We start from the raw sequence: 14,314 nt of genomic DNA on the forward strand, positions 1-14,314 counted from the left end.
TCCATCCATCCGCAAAAGTCTAGAGGTTATCAAAACAGATACGATGATTCCATATGTACCCGACCTTAAAATCAAACCCGAATTAATTCGACTTCAAAATGACTTTAAAATAATGTAAAACAATCAATGTGGACACAAGATCTGATTTTGAACCAACCCAAAACACTTACTTGAAATTGCGTCAATAACCCGAATGAACACCTCTGTGCGAAACAATAAGGAAAATCAATACATGCGTATGGTGCATTATATTGTTGCAGGTTGATTCCCAAACATGTACCATATTTCCGCAAAAAAATTCGCCCTATGTGGAGGAGCATTCACCTGTAAATGTAATGCCAGAAGATCCGAATCCTCAGGCCAAATAATTTTTCAACATTCTAAGTGCTACAAACAATCCATTGTATTCTAGGTGCGAAACTTACTCTCAGATGTCGATTATAGGGACAATGATGAATTGAAAGACATATTATAATTGTTCAAAGAGTTTGTATGACACAAAGAAGCTAATTTAAAGGCTGAGATTGCCATCAGAGATGATTAATTATTGCATTAATGGGTGTATATCTACTAAGGTCATACTGCGAATGCTAAACATTGCAGATAAGTTAGAGGCGATGTTGGAAAAAGACATATTCCAAGGAGACGATTTATCTATCTTCTCATAGGTCCACAATTACAACGATTGTATGCCTCTCAAGTTACTATCGGTGAAATAAGATGGCACCTTGAGCACAACATAGAAGAGGGTTATGTCATCCATCAAACTCAAAGGTTTGGTTAAATTTTATCGCAACACATCCATAGTTTGTCGTTGAGATGAGAAATGTGGGACTCGATTTTTATACAGATGGTTTTAACCAATTTGGAAACTCGAGAACGAAATATTCATCATGGCATGTGATTTTGACACCTCAAAACCTCTCTGTGTGGATGTGGCACGAATTAAAAGTCTTTACAGTTCTTCGCACTAAACACATTCTGTTGGATCAATAAAGATGGGAATCCATGTTGCATGCTGGAGGGATGCTCTATACCATATGCGCACTATCAGGTGCAACTTGATAATGTTAAAGCATATGAGTGGTACAATGCTCCTCTATGCACATGTAAACATACCCAAGTGCTGAGACAATGCAACATATGTCGGATTCGGGTATAGATCCCAAGCAAACTTTACAAATAACATTAATTAATTCATTTAAAGAAGCAAAGACAAATGTAAATAAAGTGTAAGGAGGGAATGAGATACCTGATCAATTCTCAGCAGATCCAACTGATCACAGTAGAAGCCCAAACCTCCAAACGTGTGTGTCCATGTACGCATCGCAAGCGACCATCTTGTTCCCAATGGAGCATCATCTTTTGGCTCTTGGGGAGAAGTAACAGCACCACAACCAACTGATGGTAATGACTCGCTAATGCATTTGTGTTCCTAAGCCTATAATTGTCACATATAAATGAAAAACTAATAATAATTAATTATGTGACTTAAAAAGATTCAACATGTTAACCTAAAGAAGTACTAGTGGTCCATATATCTTCTTCATGTTCTTTTTTAATGCAAGACATAACCTTTTGCATAGGTAGCCCAATGCGCAAATCCCTAGCTATATGCTTCAATACGCTCCTAGCGTTGATCCAATAAGGTAATACAGAGCATGTGGATCTCAACGCCACTCTTTTCAGTGAAAATATGACACTGATTAGGTAGAATAAGTATGCCTTGGTGTACCTCTCAATAATATTCTCCTCATCTGTACCAATAGGATCCTCAGGTGTCAATTAACCAAGTAAGCTTCGATGCATTACCTCGAGACATATCATCGCAAGGGAATTGTCCTAGTACCCGCTCACTATGTCTTGTTAGCTATGAAGTTGGTGACAACTGTGGACATGACGTGCCTCTTAATATAAAGGCGTGAACAAGGATATCCAACAAGGTGATCGTCGCCTCACCTAGTGGGAGATGGAAGGTATGTGTCTCTTTGCGCCATATCTTAACCAACCCAATAAACAGAGATCGATCAAAATGGTCATACGTGGCTTGATGAAAATCATAGAGTTTGGCTCTATGAAGATATTGGATAATACAACTATCAATCGCCCATGGATCTGAGTCGAGATGCCTACAAAAAGTGTATCTGTGTTAGAAACCTACAAATAATAAAAATGTTAGTATTGTGATTATATGTAATACTAAAGTATATGCAATATATAATATGTACATGGGCATCCCATAATTAAGTTCGCTTGTGGTCTATATGCAATATGAGGACGTTAGGGTCATTGGACCCTGGAGCTGTTGGATCCATCAAGATCTACAAAGCAATTTAATGTTTTCATTTTAGTTTTTACTGGTTATAGATAATGTTAAAGCTATGGTTATCCCATAATCATTGTATTAGACAATCCTACAAAGGCTTTAGCAAGATCATTATCATTATAAAATGCTAGTTTTATAGAACTTGTACATATGTCAATATTCATTCCTTTTCTACCAATACGTAGAAGTGTAAATAAAGAAGCTCTTTTATTCCTTACTGTTTAATTTTCCAAAAGAAAGTTATACCTACAAACAATGAACGTGAACAATTTTTTTACGTAAGCATGACACATAATCTCACTGTTTATTAAACATTTTATCACTACTTACATTCTTCATTTCTAGTAGTTCAAAGTACACCAAGCTCAGTTCAAGCACGTGTTATGTATGTAAAGTTGTAAACATGACTAGCCCATCCCGAAGCAAACCATAACAAACTATCCTTTATTTCTTGATTAATTTTTTAGGCTTATTATTCTTTTAGTTAGAGCCTGGAAGTAGGAACGCTGGGCTGATTCGAGTTTAGAGCTTGCGACTCCGAAAATTTGATCCAACTCTTTAAGCTTAAGAAGTTCCGAATTGGAATTCAATTTGCGCACATAATTATTAATTTAAGCATAAACATACAAATCTTCATTTAATTCTTTCGAGAAAAGCATGGACATTTCTTCATCATCATCATCATTGTCATTATCATCTCAATCAATCTCGCCCAAGGCAAGGTCTCGAGAGGGTGGAAAAGAAGGTAGATCAATACCCTCGTCACGAGTCAAGAGGAGGTTGCGATCGAAGAGAGCCCCTCAACTCGAATATTGCCTGACATATGAGGTCCTCACAAAGGAAAAGCCTACGAAAGAAAACAAAAGACAAAAAGCACAAGAGCTTACGAACATAACATCAACCAGGAAAACAAAACTAATCATACTACAAGCAAATAAAAATGACTAGGTTAACTCTAGAAAAAAAGTACGTAAGAAGATTAATGAGATTCACGTACGCGGATTTGTTCCTCCCACGTTCTCTTAGGTCTCCTTTGACCTCTTTTACAATCAAATATGATGATTTCTATTCTTCTCACTGTATGTTAGCCTTCTTTTGCACATGACTAAACCTCCTCAATCTATCTTCATGCAACTTTGTAGAATCGGAGCAACCCCTTGCCTAACTCTAATAACCTCATTCATGATGCTATTCATCCTGGTGTGACCACATATCCATCTAAGTACACACATCTCGACAACTTCCATCTTTCTCTCATGGGTTTTCTTAATATTTCATCCCATATTACAAGGTGGGCCTACTGCTACAAAATAGAATTTATCTTTTAGTTTAGGCGGGAATTATTTATACCCAAGTAGCTGCCTTGGTATATAGTGAACAAAAATGAATATTATATGTACACATTAAGGATAAAAGGTAGAATTAACAAAAATGATTTGTTCTTCAAGAAACCAATAAAAAATCAATTAAGAAACAAATAGATAATAATGTAGGCGATAATGATAGTCTGCAAGAAAAGAAAAATGTTAAAATGTGACATTCAATAGATGGATATAAAATATCAAATTTTTATCTTGAAATGTCAAAAAGGACAAAAAAATTATATCTTTAAGCAATTGAACTTTGTGCCAGATAAATTTACAAGTGTTAAATTGAAAGAAGATATTTGAGAGCTATGAGAGTTTTTAATGGAGGAAGCGACGATTGCAATTTAGAGAGAAAAATGGGGTACTAGCCTGAGGAAGTGATGAGTATAATAAACCCAATTTTGGTTCCTTTTATGCGTTATAATTGTTATATTTCTTTGCGGTTTTTGTTACATCGCAATCCATTTTCTTGGTTTACATCCCTTTTTGAGGAAAGCATGTGTTTATTCGTGTTTTTATAGGTTTTCCACCTTTTTTCGAGCAAAGGCGTGTTAGGGACGATGCCTAATCCTTCTGAAGTTTTGAGGAAAAACGGATCAAAGCCGAGAAAGAAATGAGGATAAGAGGTGAAAAAGAAGTCAAACCCAAGCGAAGAAGAATTCATTTAAAGAAAGAGTAGTCCATTAAATGGCTCATGGAAGTTGAAACATCAAGAAATTAATAGATCTCTTGGAAGCATGCAAAAATTAGTTTTGTTAGCTTCGAATCGATTGGTCACACGTCGAATTCGAAGTTCTAACGAAGAAGTTACGATTTTTCCAAAATGGCAACGATCAAGCAAAAATAAGCTACGAGGTCAGAGTGTTGACGATTGATCGTTCCATGTGGAACGACTAATCGTTCCCCTCAATCCATTGCCAACCAGAAGCAAAAGAAAAAGACGTTTCTAAGGGGCCTCCAACCTGCGACCCCTAAAATGCATGCAATAGCACCAACCAACTGAGTTCTCTGCATCTTATGATACTCTTGCACGCGGGCTGCATATAGATGTACTTTCTTAGGCCTAATTCAATGGATGACAATCTTCAAAACCAGAAGCAGCGAATAAAGAAGGGGGCTATACCATTTCTTTTAGTTCTTTCTTTCTCTTTTCCCTTTTTACTCTCATGAACCCCATTTTTATTTTTTTAAGTTTATTGTGTTAATCTAATATCTTCCATCAGGATTTTAATTTTATAGTTTATTTTGGTTAGATTTTCTTAATTTTATCCATTGATGGTATTTATTTGAAGCTTAATGCTACTTTCATGGTTGTTGATGATATAGAAATTTATGGTTTTTTTTTTTCACTTCTCTAATCATGTTCATATTTTGTGGGTAACTTATAATCCTTTATTATTTTAGTATTTTATTATTTATTTCTTGATTTGAGTTGATTTATAATATTTCTCTATTTTTCTTGATTATTTCTTTTGTCATGTTCATTTTTAAGTTATTGGTGCTAGAATGGTTTTATTTGTTGTTGATGATTTTGTTAGTTGCGATGTTGATTAGTGAGTAGTTATCTACGGTTAGGGGAATGGATTGATTATGGTGGATAATGGGTCAATGTTGGTTTGATTGTGAACCCAAAAAGTGGGTCACTCCGCTTATTGTGTCAAGGTCACTGAATCGCCTTTCAAGCACCAACAAGAGTTGGGTTTGTTGGAGTTTTGACTTCCTTTCAATGGTCGGAGTTGAGGGTAAGGGATCAACGAGAGTTGAACCTTGCACTCACCTTGCAGATTGGGAGTCTCACCCTTCGCCTACGAGAGTAGGGAGGGATTGACGGGTTGTTGGATATTTGTTGCCCGTGGTTCTTATTCTCGCTCACGAAAGTGAGGGGAATGAGATTCTCGAAGAGCGATTTATCTAGGATTTGATCGCTCTTCGTATTTGAATTCACACCTTTACTACTCAACAATTAACCCGAAGTAGACCCTTAACTTGTCATATGAAGTCTATTGCATGTAAGTCAGCCCCTACCTTGGTGTTTTCTTTCTTTATTTTTTTTAATTACAATCATAGTTTAAACTATCATCTAACCTTACCTTATGTTATCCCAACACCTAAAGAGGCCATAAGTCTCGCATTCCACTCCTTGTGTTCGACCCGTATGTGCTACAACATCGTGCACTTACGGTAACTCACATGTTGAGATAAATTTGTGTGAACAAGACGATAAATGAGTCTGCAAGAAAAGAAAAATGCCAAAATGTGACATTCAATAGATAAGTAAAATATCAAATTTTTATCCTAAAATGTCAAAAATGACAAGAAAAATTATATCTTGCAATTGAAGTTTGTGCCAGATAAATTTACAAGTGTTAAATTGAAAGAAGATATTTAAAAGCTATGAGATTTTTTAATGAAGAAAGTGACGATTGCAATTTAGAGAGAAAAATGGGGTACTAACTTGAGGGAGAAGAAGCTTGGCATTTTGTAGCATATGGGGTACTCATAGTTGGTGATTAGTAAGCTAATTTAAAAGTCAGCTCAATAATCTCCCGTTGTTACAAACAACAGTAATTATTAAGATGACTTTTGACTCTGTTTAATAATTGGTTGCTGTTATTAACAACGGACAATGTCTTTCCGCAAGCTCGAGTGAAAGATGCTTATATTGATCATAATATTGTTTGAACACTTACTTTTTTAATTTTTATTAAAAAGGGGTTAGATTTTGTTTAGTTTTTCAACCAGTTTTGTTTGATATCGCCGTCTTGTGTGAGACTGTTTCACCATGATATGGACCCATACAAGCATCCTATATCCTTTATATTTCAAAAAACAAATAAAAATTAGTTAAACTTAAAAAGCAAATAATTGTCGTAATTTACTCTAAACTAATTTTTAATAAATTAGAATTGGACCAACCCATATTAAGCCATCTCAACATGAGATGATCTTGATAAAAATTTGTCATAATTTTTTTTTACAGCCTAATGACTTGCTTGTATGGACTCATTTCATGATGAGATGGTCTTATACAAGACTTGCTGATGTCCCTAATCACGTTACACAATTGGGCCAAACTTTTAAGACCCGACAAAGCCCATCATCAGGAAGAAACCCTAAGAATCCTTCTTCTCATCGCTTCCTTATAAACTGCTCATCCACTCTCCATCAATCACCAATAGCATTCTCGTTTTCTCCCCCTCCCCTCCCCTCCTCCCCTCCCCTCCCCTTACCCAATTTTCCCCAAAACAATTGTAATTTTGTATCTATTATTTTTTTCGCAGCGATTTTCTAGAATCCTTCGTTTATTCAATCGATTTATTATGAGGACGATGAAGAACTTATGAAAGGTCTCGTTCGTCGTAAGTGCGATCTTTTTCGCCTTGCCGACCATTCTGGTATATCACCACCCATAAACCGAGTTCTCTTATTATCTCATCAATCCCTTTTCTGTTAATGTTTGTTGTGAATAATTTTTCTTTGTTTTTGGCTGATGATTAGACTTTTACAATAGACAAGCATATGGCTGAATCTATTCATGTTGATCACCTAATCTTCTCTCTGAGGCCTTTTTCTTCAAATCAAATTAGTTTTTTAAATTTCTTTTGACGTACTTTGATTGGATTTGGTTATTATTCAATGGATTTGATTTGTTTAAATTGGACAATTTTTCATTAAAATTAAATAGGAATGATAGTTTGAGGTCAACTGATGATTTAAATGCATAGTTCAGATGATAATCTGTGATTAATTAAATCTTATTAGTCTTTCGCTCCTATCTGATGACCTCTTGAATTAATGTTTTATAAAATTTGAATCCATATTTCAAATTTAGGCAATGATTTCAAATTGATCTCCTTGAACCGTGCTTTGATTATTCTGACACCTCTGGTATGAGAATTGCTTAATTTCAATTTTAAATTTAGGTTTTTTACTGAGAAGATTAAGCAATTTTCTTAGTCAAATCTGAAATAATTGAATGATTCGAGTGGTTATTCAGGCAACCCCCTAGCACTGTCAATTGATAAGGGAGGTGTTACTCTGCTCGTAAATTGATTCTTCAGCTCTTCAGATTTGCCGACTTTTTGGATGAAGCAAATCTAGTAAAGCTCAAGAAAATTTTATCATTAATCCTTGTATTGTTTATAATATTACCTTGAACAATTTGTTGGCGAAAAGTTGAATCAAAGAGGTTGTCTGATCGGAACTTCGATCAAGAAATGTTGGACTTATAATCGAGACTTGGACAGTTTAAAATATGGACAGTTTAAAATCCTAGTGAATAAGCTTTAAAGTAAGCCACATAAATTTTCTTGTGTATAATCTCAACAATATAATAACCGAAGGGGTGAGGAACTATATTGATGAGATTAGAGCTGTTCAAAACAAACCCGATCCGAAAATCCGACCCGAAATCGAAATTATCTGACCCGAAAAAATGTAAGTTTTTAGGTTTACCGAACCGCAATTACCCGAACCGATACTTCACTCGAACCATTTGATTATCGAAAAGGGCAAAATCGAACTCGAACTGTAACCGAATTTTATAACCGACATATAAACCTTAACCGATGTTACCCGAACTGAACAGAGATCGACCCGAGTCAAATCCGACCCGAATTATGCACGTAACCGAATGTAACCTGACTAAAACCGATTAAGATCGAACTGTTTTTAACCCGAACTGATACAAACCCGATCGATTATTAATCGAATATTTTTTAACCCGAACTGATACAAACCCGAACTGATTGTAAATCGAACTGTTATAAATCCGAATAAAATTTTCATCTAATTTTAGCAAATTAAGTCCAATTTCAGTTTTCGGGTCAGTTTTATATATATATATATATATATATATATATATATATATATATATATATATATATATATATATATATATATATATATATATATATAAAGCTGACCCGACCTGATAACCTGATCTGAAACCGACTCGAAATTAGTGGGTTTAGGTTTAGATTTTTGACCCAATTAATTAAATGGGTCAACCCGACCTGATTTGTTTATTAAATGGGTTAGGTTCAGGTTGAATATTTAAACCCGAAAAAAACCTGTTTAACCCATTTATTAAATTTAAGACGGATCAACATTTGCCAAATACTTCGTCAAACTAAGATAATACCAATTACCATGTATTGAGGGATTTGTCAGCTGAAGATGACTTTCAATAAGAACGGAAGTTGTCCCACATCGGCTAAGCGATTTGTCAGCTGAAGATGACTTTCAATAACAAAGGAAGTTGTCCCACATCGGCTACGAAAGATACTATTAAAAAAAAATCTTTTAAATCACTTTCACAGATCTCATACCAACTTATGCAGTCACGCCGTGAGCACAAAGCAAACTATTCTTTCGCCTTTTACTAAAGAATACCGTGTGCTCGTTGTATTAAGTGGCATACGTTTATTTTTGGAGGAAGCCTTTAATTAAGGTTAAATGGGTCAAATGACCTAAAATATATGTATTTAATGACCTAAAAAAAAAGTAGGTTAAATGGGTCATTAGCAAGTTGATCCGATCTGCTACAGATCAGGTCGGGGTTTCAATTTTGACCCATTAATTAAATGGGTTAGGTTCAGGTTAAGGGTTTATTGACCCATTTATATATGATCCGAACCTGAAAATGACCCAACCCGATCTGTTTGACACCTCTATCTGCTATATCTGATAAAATAATCGGTAATTATTTTTTGTAAGTAAATGAGCATACATCAATTAAAAACCTGACTATTAACTTATTTCGATATTGACCCGATCAATAGTTATCCGTAACCGATAATATACTCGAAAAATAAAGCTCGAACCCGATCTGTATCTGAAAAAACCGAACCAATTAGTAATCGATGACAACCCGAGACCGATTGACACTCGACACGAACTTCAACCGACACCGAACTGATGCTAACCCGTTAGCTTGAATAACCGATCTCTAACCGAACCGTGACTAACCGACTCGACCCGAGTGTGACCCGTTGTAACACACAGCCGAAAAATAACCGATCCGAAATGCAACCGAACCGAATAACACCCGTCCGAAACCGACCCGATCAACCGAATGAACACCTCTAGATGAGATACATAAGGTAAGTATTAGGAGAAAAGGAATATGCATAATTTAATAATTTGTGACTAGTATTTAATTTATTATAAAATATAGTTATGTAAGTTTTTATATATTCTATTGATATATTTAAGCTCAAATATTTTTATTTAATTAGATTGCTTTAAGTTGGACACTAAAGCGATTTCAATGAATTATGATGATATATAAATCTTTATATATAAATGAGTTTAATAGTTTTCCATTTGGGCTATATGTTAAAAATTGTAAAAACTTGTATTATTATAATATTAAAATTGAGCTCAACTATATTATCAAAAACTATAATGTATTAAAAACAAATCTCTTTCATCAATCATATTAGCATAGACCAAAGTGGTCTTTGTTACATTTGTCGTAACTAGATCTTAATGATTATTATACTAATACAAAAAAAATGACATAGATTATGAAGTGAATGTGTAGCATGGAAATAACATGCAATGTGATTTTAACGTGTTCACCATAACATAATCAGAGGCGTAAAGCTAAACTTTATCATAACTTTATTTCTATGTAAAACTTTATAACGAAAATGTTAATACATATGCAATAAATTGAATTTACAAACTCCCACTAAAAGTGAACATTTTCCATAGCAGAATCAACACCCATATGAGCCACAAGCACAAGAAACTTTAATAAACGGATTCGAATTAGAGAGTTTGTACCAATATGTGTAACTGGCAATTCTTTACATTGAACTCTTTCCTTCACAACTAAGATTTGAGAGTCACAAACTTTGACTTCTTCAAACTCTTATTATTATTAAAAAATTTCACAGCGGAATCATGACAAAATAACTTAAGTGGACTTAGAAGAGAATTCACTATACGCAGTCCCGTGACAAAATTGCACAAAAATCTAAGTTAGTATACCTAGTGATCTCAAGTTTATTTTACCTCCTACGTGAGCTCTTTAATATTCTAATCCTAGATTACTTAAATAACGTCCCAACATCATTGTTATGTATGCTATATCTGAACGAGTGCAAACTTGAGCATACATTAAACTTTCTACTGCCGAAGCATATGGAATATTTTTCATTTTCTTTTTTTCAAATTCATTCTTAGGGCACTAAAACAAAATTGAATTTGTCGCCCTTAGCCACAGGGGTATCTCCAGGTTTGCAATTTTGCATGTCATACATTTTCAACACATTTTTGATATAACTCTCTTGTAATAATCTGAGAATCATCTCGATGTGTACCTAATACAAAAGAGGCGTCACCAAGATCTTTCATCTCAAAATTCTTTGATAAAAAGTTCTTGGTTTTGCACAAAAAACTTATATCATTGTTAGTAAGCAATATGTCATCAACATACAATCCAGAAAATGTATTTCCTTCCACTAAACTAGTGGCATATGCATTAATTAAGCAAATTCATCTCGAAACCAAATGAGAGAATCACTTAATAAAACTTCAAATACCATTAACGAGACCCTACTTGAGTCCACAGATTGATTTCTTGAGTTTACATACCATCTTCTTTGGGTCACCCAAAATATTTGACCCAAAATCAATTCGGTAACCCGAATGAACACCTTTAATTGCAACAAGTTCCAAATATATTTTTCGTACGCTTAGTATCCATCATGATCATAGTTAACTTGAAGGAAATCTTGATCATAAAAGACTTAAGGAAAATCTTAAGGTTTATAGCATGGTTGAGCTTCGTCAAAGTATCTCACAACGGCTACGTGCTCAACCTTGTACTCATGAATTTAGAAAGTGTTTTGGATTCCCCAAGTTTTTCAATTTCCTTTTATGTTCTTGGATTTTCTTACAAGACTCTCTTTGGTCTTTCTTATCCAATTTGGCTTTGTTCCTCCCCTTTATGCTCAAAGTTATGTTTTTCGCAACTTATTCAATTTAGCTACTGACTTTGTGTTTGAAAATGTTATACAAATGACCATCCACATTACAGTTCAAAAGGGTATTGGTTGGAAGATCAAACTCATTATTAAAGAAATGTGTTCAATCGCTTCTCCCCATACTCATGGTGAAGGCAAGCTCTTAGCATTTTCTTAAATCTCGACCGAACTTATCTTCATGTTTGAAAACAACTATAGATTTGGGAACACTTGGATTCAAGCTTAAGGATAAAATAACACATTTTTCTGATTTGAGTAATTTGGTGAAGAATCGAATAGTGAAGAGGCTTCACCAGAACGAAACAAAGCTCCTTTAAGTTTGTCAACCATATCACTTGAATCAGAACTTCTTCTGTTTGGGGGTAAAATCAACCGCTTTTCTCTAGGTTACCTTGTAAAGGGAGTACGGGTATGGATTATCAATTACCTTCCCTCACCCGGACCATGCTCTCGAGTGGGATATTAGGTATGATGATAATGATCACTTGAATCAACCAAATGTAAATTTTCACTCCATCTTCTCTTCCTCCATTTCTCTAAGTCTATAAAGTGAACACTATCATTCTTGAAAACATTCTCTTACTTGTACTTTGCTTAAAATCAGGGAATGAAGAGCCACTACCAATTTTAAGAACTTAAGAACCGCTAACCACTAATAATGTTAGTGACTTAAGAATCGCTACCATTGTTTGAAGTTTTCAAGAAATTCCCAAGCCTACGTGGACTCATTTTGGGACTTGATAAAATAGTGGAATCACATTCGAGAAATTAAATAATTTAAGCATTATTTCGATTAAAAATTCTAAACAATGCATTTATCATGAAAGACTGCTAAGGGGTAATATAGAAATTAGTAATAAATAATACTTGTCAATTACTTAAGTTAGGGGGAATAAAATGTAAAGATAATTAGTATAAACAAAGAGGAAGGGAAGGGAAGGGAATTAGGATTCATTTAAGTAATAGATTTAAGTGGAGTTTAATACTTGTTAAGAGAGAATAAGCCTCTCGAATGCTTGTATACTATCTTTTGTAATCGTACTTGTTTACGATCGTTCTTCATTATACAATTATAATTACATTCCATTTCTACAAGCAGTTATTTACATTTTTGCTTTATAATTTGTTACATTCAAACATTGTGTTATTCTGCCATCACCAACATTTTCCCTATGGCTAAGTCAGTTCATGACAATTGGTATCAGAGTGGTACAGTCTCGGGAGGCTATAACGGTGTCGGAAAACCTATACTCACCGATGAGGTTTAAGGGACCGATCCTTTAGATGCATTTTTGGGAGAGGTTGATGAAGGACTTCCACCATTGATGAAGCTGAAAATGGTTGTACAATGCAACATTATTCACTCGTTCAAATTATTTTCCGTGGATGAACTCTATGAAAAATGGAGGAAAGGGATGTGTGAGTTTTGAGATGAAGTTCTTGGGGAAAAGGGAATATCAAGGCACAAATGTAAGCAAAATGGATATTAAATCCTTATCTTTAATGAAGGAAGTGAGGATGAATTGGTGGGGTCAATGAAATAGAAGATCTCAATAGAAGGAAGACAAAGAAGATAAAGAGGACAAAGAAGAACACAAGGCAGTAGAAGAAGACAATGTAGAGGAAAAGGAATCAAGTAGCACGTACTCTGAGATTGTGACTCTTGAGGTGTGTGCGATAATCGAGATTCAAGTTTCGCATCTCGAGGGTGAGAACGAAGAAAAAGATGAATAAGCAAATTCAGAAGTTACAAAATTTGAAGTAGTGGAAGCCGATGATTATACACAAATCGAGGCTCACCGGTGTTCCGATACAAGAACAACTATTGAGATTCAAATTTCAGATTTCGAGATCGGAGATAGGCTGATGAACTTCATGGTTCCACTGAAAACCACGACAACGAGATGGTTTGAAAGAGGTGAAAGGAAAAATAAACAACGGAGGAGATTGGAAAGTCTACGTGAAGGATGGTCGGAAAATCCACCGGAATCCGGTGACACTAATGAAAGACATAGCCAGCGAGGGAAAAAGCAGTCGAAGTAGAAAAGTAAAAAGAAAACGAGAATCCAAAGGACGAGGATGACATTACGTGGTGGTTGGCCGCATTTCTGGTGGTGGCGTTTCAAGATGAAATTTCAGGGACGAAGTAAGAAGCGAGTTGGGGTTGTGGGCGTGGGATTCGATGGAGGTCCTGGTGGTGGAAGTGGAGGAGAATTAGGTGGAGAAGTAGGAAAGAAAAGAGAAGAAGAGAGAGAAGAAAAGGGAAGAGGCTTGGGGGTATCGGAAGTTTGGGTGGCGACAGCGAAAAGGTGGCGGTGGATGGAGTAGTTGCTGGCGGCATCAGCGGCGAGATAATTGGAACTTGGGGTGTCGGCGACGACAGGGTGGTGTAAATTTGCTTGGATGTTAGGCAATTAGTGGTTTTGTTAGAGGCAGTAGAAAGTGGGAAGATGAGACATAAAAGGAAATGAAGGGGGTTAAGATCACGTGGGAATGGGATCCAGGGAAAAAAGTTGTTTAGGAGGGTGATGTCATTGATAATTCCATCTACTTGAGGAAGGCACATGTCGGGGGAAGGATCCGGAACCCTATTTTGAAATTTTCTGAATATGATAAAGGGAGGG

The 14,314-nt window shown here is 35.3% G+C and overlaps 4 non-coding genes across 4 annotated transcripts; all 4 read left to right on the plus strand.

The window, feature by feature from the left end:
- The first annotated feature begins 7,017 nt into the window (after nt 1-7,017).
- On the plus strand, nt 7,018-7,115 carry LOC130824708 (small nucleolar RNA Z43). The gene has a single exon (XR_009046800.1). It is a non-coding gene; the product is annotated as a small nucleolar RNA Z43 (small nucleolar RNA).
- Nucleotides 7,116-7,389: 274 nt separating this feature from the next.
- On the plus strand, nt 7,390-7,481 carry LOC130824705 (small nucleolar RNA snR60/Z15/Z230/Z193/J17). Its single transcript, XR_009046796.1, has one exon. It is a non-coding gene; the product is annotated as a small nucleolar RNA snR60/Z15/Z230/Z193/J17 (small nucleolar RNA).
- Nucleotides 7,482-7,688: 207 nt separating this feature from the next.
- On the plus strand, nt 7,689-7,811 carry LOC130824661 (small nucleolar RNA snoR77). Its single transcript, XR_009046754.1, has one exon. It is a non-coding gene; the product is annotated as a small nucleolar RNA snoR77 (small nucleolar RNA).
- Nucleotides 7,812-9,033: 1,222 nt separating this feature from the next.
- On the plus strand, nt 9,034-9,149 carry LOC130824683 (U5 spliceosomal RNA). Its single transcript, XR_009046774.1, has one exon. It is a non-coding gene; the product is annotated as a U5 spliceosomal RNA (small nuclear RNA).
- Nucleotides 9,150-14,314: the final 5,165 nt, after the last annotated feature.

This window comes from Amaranthus tricolor, chromosome 9 (genome assembly GCF_026212465.1).
Source record: "Amaranthus tricolor cultivar Red isolate AtriRed21 chromosome 9, ASM2621246v1, whole genome shotgun sequence".
Classification (NCBI taxonomy): Eukaryota; Viridiplantae; Streptophyta; class Magnoliopsida; order Caryophyllales; family Amaranthaceae; genus Amaranthus; species Amaranthus tricolor.